Source organism: Cryptotermes secundus, unplaced genomic scaffold, assembly GCF_002891405.2.
Source record: "Cryptotermes secundus unplaced genomic scaffold, Csec_1.0 scaffold33, whole genome shotgun sequence".
Taxonomy (NCBI): Eukaryota; Metazoa; Arthropoda; class Insecta; order Blattodea; family Kalotermitidae; genus Cryptotermes; species Cryptotermes secundus.
In genome coordinates, this window is record NW_019727088.1 from 1,370,672 (window position 1) to 1,378,113 (window position 7,442).

At 40.6% G+C, this 7,442-nt stretch overlaps 1 protein-coding gene across 1 annotated transcript in view; it reads right to left on the minus strand.

Moving 5' to 3' along the window:
• The window catches only part of LOC111864254, a 70,163-nt gene extending 63,406 nt beyond the window's left edge, over positions 1 to 6,757 (minus strand). The window contains exon 1 of the mRNA XM_033751359.1: positions 6,698 to 6,757. The gene's annotated coding sequence lies outside the window, so the exon portion shown is untranslated. The remainder of the gene's footprint in view (positions 1 to 6,697) is intronic.
• Positions 6,758 to 7,442: the final 685 nt, after the last annotated feature.

Here is a 7,442-nt window from a genome sequence, read left to right on the forward strand (position 1 = left end):
AAAAAAGCAAAAATATGCCCTCCCTCGCCCCCTCCACACCTTCTTATCTCTATCTCTTCACTTCTTGCACTGCTGTTGGTTTTCTTCTTTTCCTTTTTTTTCCACAAAAATCCTACTGGTTTTGAACCAGGGACCTTCTGAACACTAAGCTGGTGTCTTACCCCTAGACCACAAGCACCTCTGAAATTTACTTTCTTTTATCTTCCTCTTAAGCTACATCTTCGGTTATAATTCCAGAAAAATCAATTACCCTACTTTCTAAATCACAAAATTATACTTTGTTTCGTACCTGGGTTTACTACGCCGGTGTTTTACCAATACGCCACCAATGCCACGGAAATTTTCTACCTTTAATCTTCCTCTTATGTTACATCTCGCTATATAATTCCATAAAAATCTCATTACAAAAATTCTTGTGTTTTCGAACCACGGACCTTTCATTTACAACGCCGGTGCCTTACCTCTTGACCACCAGAACATCTATGCTGCAACTTTCTGCGATCCTCCTCATATTCTACGACTTGGTTTATAGCTGCAGAAAAATCGTATTTATTTATTCACTTTTCAATTTCTATTGACAAAAGACACCGTGGTCTCGAACCCAGTACCTTCCCAATACTACGCCCATGTCTTACCCACGTACCACCAGATCTATACACATTTGCTATTCTAAACCACGGGTCTCCAAACTTTTCGACACGCGGGCCACTTTAGGTAATTCAGCACTTTCAACGGGCCGGATAAAATGGCAAATTAATAACTCTAGGTATATGAGTTTTATTGAAATCACAGAATTTCATAAACTAAATACAAAGTACGTGAGAATCAATTATAGTATATCAATGACAACAGACAGTAGCAGCAAATGCTCATATTTTCACCACAAATTATAAGAAAACAATTAATGTGAATGATGGAACTCTTTTTGCATTCTTAAAATCTGATTAAATTGAGGTTCAATTTTTGAAACGCTAATCGCAAGTAGCGACTTTAAATGTTCATCGGATAAATTTGCCCTGTATATCGACTTGATGTACTTCATGTGGGTAAAGCTTGTTCACACAGATATGTCGTCTCAAAAATGGAGATAAATTTACAAGCAAATTTCTTTAAATTTGGAAATTGCTCAGAGTTCAGAAATTTATAAAATTCGATCAAATTTCGTTCCTTGTATTTGTCTTTAATATGATAATTTTCCTGAAGTTCAATAATTTCCATTTGAATTTGACATGGGACATCTGCAGCATCACAGTCAAACGGATTTTGAAACAATCTAATTTCCTGAGCACTGGCATCCAAATCAGCAAATCGCTTCGCAGTTATTTAATCACTTGAGACCAAGCTAATTCAGCGCGAGTGAACTAGAAAATATGAAATAAAGCTGGCGGCCTTCTCACACCAACCGTCTGCCCTTCTCACTGCAGTCTCAAGACTCTCTCTTAATCACAGCTGCTCCTCGTTATATAGCCTCGGCACGGACCGCACAGAGAATATCGTTTCCAACAATTCTTATATTGTTGAGTGCGTCGGTTATGGCAATTATCTAACACCGGCCGTTGTTTACAGATCCATTACCTAGCAACGGCTGTTGTATAGCTGGTTATTTCACGGTCGTTCCCTAGCAACGGCTCTACACGCCACATTATGAAGCTGGAGGCCACATGTCCCTCTGAATCGTTGGTAACCACCTTCGATGCTACATGTGTCATTATCCAGAAGAACATAATCTGAAGGAATTAGTCTGATTAGCATCATCATCATCATCAGTAATCTGTCAGACGACAGGTCCACAGTCTCTTCCAAAACAGTTTCTCCACTTAATGCGATCTTCTGTTTTTGGAAAGAGACTATCCAGGAAAAGTGATAATGTGGTAGTTTTTCCATTTGCTTTCCACATCGCAGTACAACAGCCGTTCAAACCACTCTGGTCACGCCTGTTGCTATACGAACTTGAACCATCTCGAGCATCATTTGCTCTGTGCTTCAAGTCGCTGCTGATGACTGCATATTCTGAGTAAAAACCTACACAGAATAATTATAAACTTATATAAATTTTATGCTTAATATTTATTTAAACTAGACTCTAGACTCATCATCTGAGCTAGAGTGTGTAGTATATCCCCAAGTTTCTTTGCTAAGTTCCTCTGTCTTTTCTCAGTCCTGCCGCATTGATAAACATTACCCAGGCAAATTAATTGGTCGTGGTGTCGTGTTGGCGTACCAAGGTCACCTGTCTTAACCCCGTTACGTTTCTCATTATTGGATTTCGTGAAGGCTGCTGTCTACGTGCCTCTTATGTCAAACATCACTGAACCGTACAACAAGTGGACGAAGGCACACTTGGCAGGATTTCGACAGAACTAGAATAGTGTTGGGACATCAGCACGCACAGAGCTCTTGAGGATGGAATACGTTGTTTAGTACATTTCTCCTTCCTACCATCCATACAAGGAGAGATCTTTCTATACACCATACTTTTCAGTTTAAGTAACGTTATGATTGCTCAATGTGTGATACATTTCTGAAAAGTAACAAATTCTTATTATGACTTCGTCCTTATGCACAAGATATCATATCATAATCTTATTAATCGAATAAATCATTGGTGTCTAAATAGAGACCTGCAACGCACGTACTGTCCTCAGATTCTCCCATTACACTGAACGGATAATGACATAATTCATGATCAACAGCGTCATTTATCTAATATACTCGTATATACAAGTAAAACTTTCCTCTCAGTGCCAGTATTCTAAGGGATTTCTGTAACTTTCCTAAGTTGACCGACTAGAAAACAGCAAAACTTGTCAAAACACGCTGTGAAATAGAGTGTGTATCATTTCACTTGTGTATGAAACAGGTGCAAGTCATCCAAACATAAATGCACGAGCAACTGGACGAAGAGAAGCAATGGATAGGGAGCATAAGAGGCTTAAATTTGGCGGTGGTCAGGCCTACAACCTTTCAGGTGACTAAATGCCGTTTCGGAGTAGTAAAATAAATTAAGACATAATTTGCTGCAGAAGCCAGGATTGATGGATTTACAGTGTATATCTTGCATAAGTACTATTCAATGTAGTAAAGTAACAAAGTGCGTATGGTCTCAATAAGTTACAAATGTCCTTACGTAGATATACTGCGTGAGTACGGGTACACTCGTGAGAAATACGGTGCAACAAACATGGCGCCCACTCAGAAAGACAAATCTCTCCTCTCGTCGAAGAGCAGACCTCATTTCCAAACACATAAACGGACTTGGAACGAAAATAAATTAGACCATGGGTCCCGACGGGACTCGAAACTAAGAATGATTTTGCTGAGGAACGCCAGCAGCAATTTGCTGGACTGGAATTTTGTATTTCAGCACCCTGTTGCAAAACATTAATTAAAACGTCTATGTATCTACAGTCCGTCAATAATGCAACAATTGTTTATTCACCATTTAACACTTAACACAACATGTTTCGACCACAGATGGCCATCTTCAGTTGTCTTAATATATCGATGGATTTTAATTAATTATTTTTATGTTATTTTTAAGTGGACTGCAGAGTGTGGTTAAAGTGCACATTAGAACAGTGTAACAGTTTCGATACATTAAGACACATGAAGATGGCCATCTATGGTCGAAACATGTTGTATTAAGTGTTAAATGGTGAATAAACAATTGTTGCATTATTGACGGATTGTGGATACATAGACGTTTTAATTATTGGACTGAACTGGATATTTGACGTTGCTACATAGGTATGGAAATACTGGTTTATGATTTGTGGATGAGGTTCGAATACTCATTCCAGGAGTAAATTTTAACATATTATGATATTTATGCTTTAAATATTGTGATGAAGAAACGTATAATATTGTGACGTGTATGGCGCAACAGGAAGTAGGGGTCACGTGAACTCTGCGGTTGTATATACATACACTAATTGTTTTCGTGTTTCTGTTTCTAATTATGGGGATGAATAACATTTCTCTGTTAATGAGGTTCGGTCGTCATTATCTTCTTTAGCACAAAAAGCAGTTTATAGATGCCATATCATTACATGAAATTTAAATGAATTTCAAAATTCCTTTTTAAGATTGATGCTATGGTAATTGTACTTCTGGAGAAGCCATTTTTGTTCTCAATCATTACATATCCCCACTCCTTGCCGCAGACCTGTGTGTTGTTGTGTTAACTAGTTATGCCACGTTATATCAATTAAATTGCCGAAACTTTACACTAACGATTGCAGTATTTTATGAAAATATGTGATAACAGATTATTCATTGTAGTCCCAATGCCAAAGATTGTATATTGCCAAATTTTTTTAATCGATTTCCATTTGAAGGAACCAAATACATGACGATCAGACATTAATTAATGGCGAATACAGTATGCGAATATTATTCCTTTAGTTGCTATGCTACGCAGATTACGATGTGGAAAGGAGAGCATCTACCCCACTGGTTGAGGAATGAGGGCTTTACACTGCTACATCGCAATGTAGTTGGCGCAGCTAGGTAGGTACATGTTTGCCAAATACTTCCACGTGACAACAAGCTGCTCCGGTCTTACCTGGAGTTTGGGAGCTAATTGCTTTAGTTTTTCCTTGAGAATGACTTGCCATGCACACGGCTGAAAGACGTAAATGTCCATATACTCATCGGTGACCGGACTGTGATCCACTGGCCATGACACAAATGCGTTGTTCTCTCGCACGCTCTGTTGCTTTCTACGAAATGTGCCTATTGTTCGTACAAGGCTTTTATTTTAAACTCTGGAATCTGTCAACAACGCAGAGTTCCGAACGTTGTGGTCAGCATTAGCACTAAATTTCGGCACAGAGACCGTCTGTCTACACAAAGCTTTGATGTGAACTTCCACAATCCCAAGTAAATTTGAGGAGGTCGCTTTAGTAAATTCGGTCAGTACTCTTTCAGTCAGGAGCCGGGATAGCGTAGTCGGAATAGCGAATGGCTACAGGCTGGACGACCGAGGGGTCGGAGTTCGAGTCCCGGTAGGGTCAATATTTTTCTCAAAGTCGTCCAGACCGGCCATGGGTTCCAACTAACCCTCTATCCAATGGATTCTGGGGGCTTGTCCCTAGGGTTAAAGTGGTAGGGGCGTGAAACTGACCACCCACGGCCAACTAGTGCCGAGGTCAAGAAAATGTGGATCTATGCATCCACTTCCCCATACGCCTTCATGGCGTACTCCTTAATTAGTTAAGCACAGGGACAATTTTACCTTTTTTACCTTTACTGATTCATTCAACTTCCTTTCCAAATCACCTAATTATTCGACGATACATGACTTAAAGCGGTTGATGTGCATCGTTAAATAAGCAGTTAATCAGTCAGTCTCAGTGGATACCCAGTTTTCTTTTTTCGCAAATGTAACTAATAACCACGAATCTCTCCTTCTTTTGGGCGTCAGTTTGAAACAGCAGCGTCAGCGTTGGAATCAGCTGTTGGGATATATCTGTACAGTCCGTGCTTTTGTACTGAAATTTGAATCGTGTTTGATTTGGTCTATGATGCATTACATCAATGGTTCCCAATCTTTTTCATTTCGCAGGGCACTTGGACTTGGGGGGAACGGATTTATTGACACCTTATACAGAACTCGGGACTGCAGGAAGTACAGCGCTATCGCCATTCTACACAGTTTACAGTTCACTGTAACACACAGACACTAGTGTTCTCAGTCTTCATTTGTCGTATCCTGGAAACGGATTTATAACAGTCTCATTGTCACTTCAGATCACACATGAATTCTTCTTTTCACAACCTACTTCCCTTTGTGCCATTCTCCTGCAACTGCCAACTCAATTCCTCTACTCCCAAACTCATATCCCAGCAGGCTGGCGTTTCGAAACTCCATTCGACCATTTTTCTATGCTGCTGAATACTTCTTTGTAACCACTTTGCACAGACCATGTAGAAAGCACATCTTCTGTTGTTAATGAGGAGTGTTTACTGATCCGTTGCCTAACAATGGACACCATATTGTTGCGCTTGTTGGCTCCCGCGGGAATATGTTTACCGAGTCGTTGACTAGCAATAGATATACATGTCACAATATATATAAACTTAGATATTTGTGGATTTGTGTAAACTCGTAAATATGAAACTGAAAGTGACAGTGACAGATACAGACTGGGCTACGATCAGACCCGTCCTCTCATCAGAGAAGCCATTCCATGACGACAAATGGAGGCTCCACGCTTCATAATGCGCCTATTTAGAATATCAGAATCTGTAGTTTGATTACCACTGTCATATTTTATGCAATTATTTGTAAGTTGGTAGGCCTACTTACAATTCTTAGATACAAGTCCCTGGTATTCTTGTTCCTGATTTGTGTTTTTTTTCGGATATTCCCTGTTGTTCCTAAAATATCTCATGGGTTCTCGTTGTACATTCACATTATGTCCATTCATTTGGCTGTAATTCTGTAACCGCTGCAATTTAGCCTGCCTCGTTTGATCTAATACGTTTGAGAATTCTTCGTCAAATCATAGTTTATGCTGCTATCTGATGTTTTCATATTATCTTTAATAGTTTCCCAATTCCTACTGATATCAATATTATTATCCAACTTTTCCATTCATACTTCCTCCACAATTATTATTGTAAAGGAATGTTATGAACCAAATTCTGCAAAAAAAAATCTGATATAGCTGTCAACTCCAGTGTATGTACTTACGTGAGTAGCTGTCATGTTGCGAAGTGCTCGGCCCCTCCCACGCACAGGTAACTCTGAGCGTTCTCACTCAAGTACTGGGGGGAACGAATATCTGCACTCATCTTTCAGATGAGAGCGCCGACATTATGACGTGTCTCAGAACTTATCTCCATACCCTGCTCGCTCATAAATACGAAATGAATACAAATACTCCGTGCTGCACAGCCTCCAACCCAGCTCTGTTTACTTTCGCGCCGCAGTAATTCCATTTCCAGGCTTCATGGACCATCTACCTACCTAAGTAAGTACCAGCCTAACTCTATGAATCAGGTTTCACGGCCGTGGAAATTTTGGGGTATGGCACCGTATAGTCTCGCATGTGACTGCAGTAATTACAAAGGGATCTGCAATCCCCGTCGGCAGTCTTGACGATGCAGCACGCTCCACACAAACGTGGTAACGAAGACTACAGACTGCTGATGTAATCCTGCAGACAACCTGACTGCTCTCCCGGAGACTGTAGTAAAAAGAACTCGAAGGTTCAACAGTACATAGCTCAAGCGGTTAGTCGCCGGCTTCCCACCGCGGCGGCCCGGGTTCGATCCCGGGTCTGGTCAAGTGGGATTTGTGGTGGACAAAGTGGCGCTGGGGCAGGTTTACTCCGAGTACTTCGGTTTCCCCTGCCAATCTCCATTCCACCAATTGCTCCACAATCACCCTCACCTATCATCTGGGGCGGGTACAATAGGCCAGAAGTGGCCGCAGT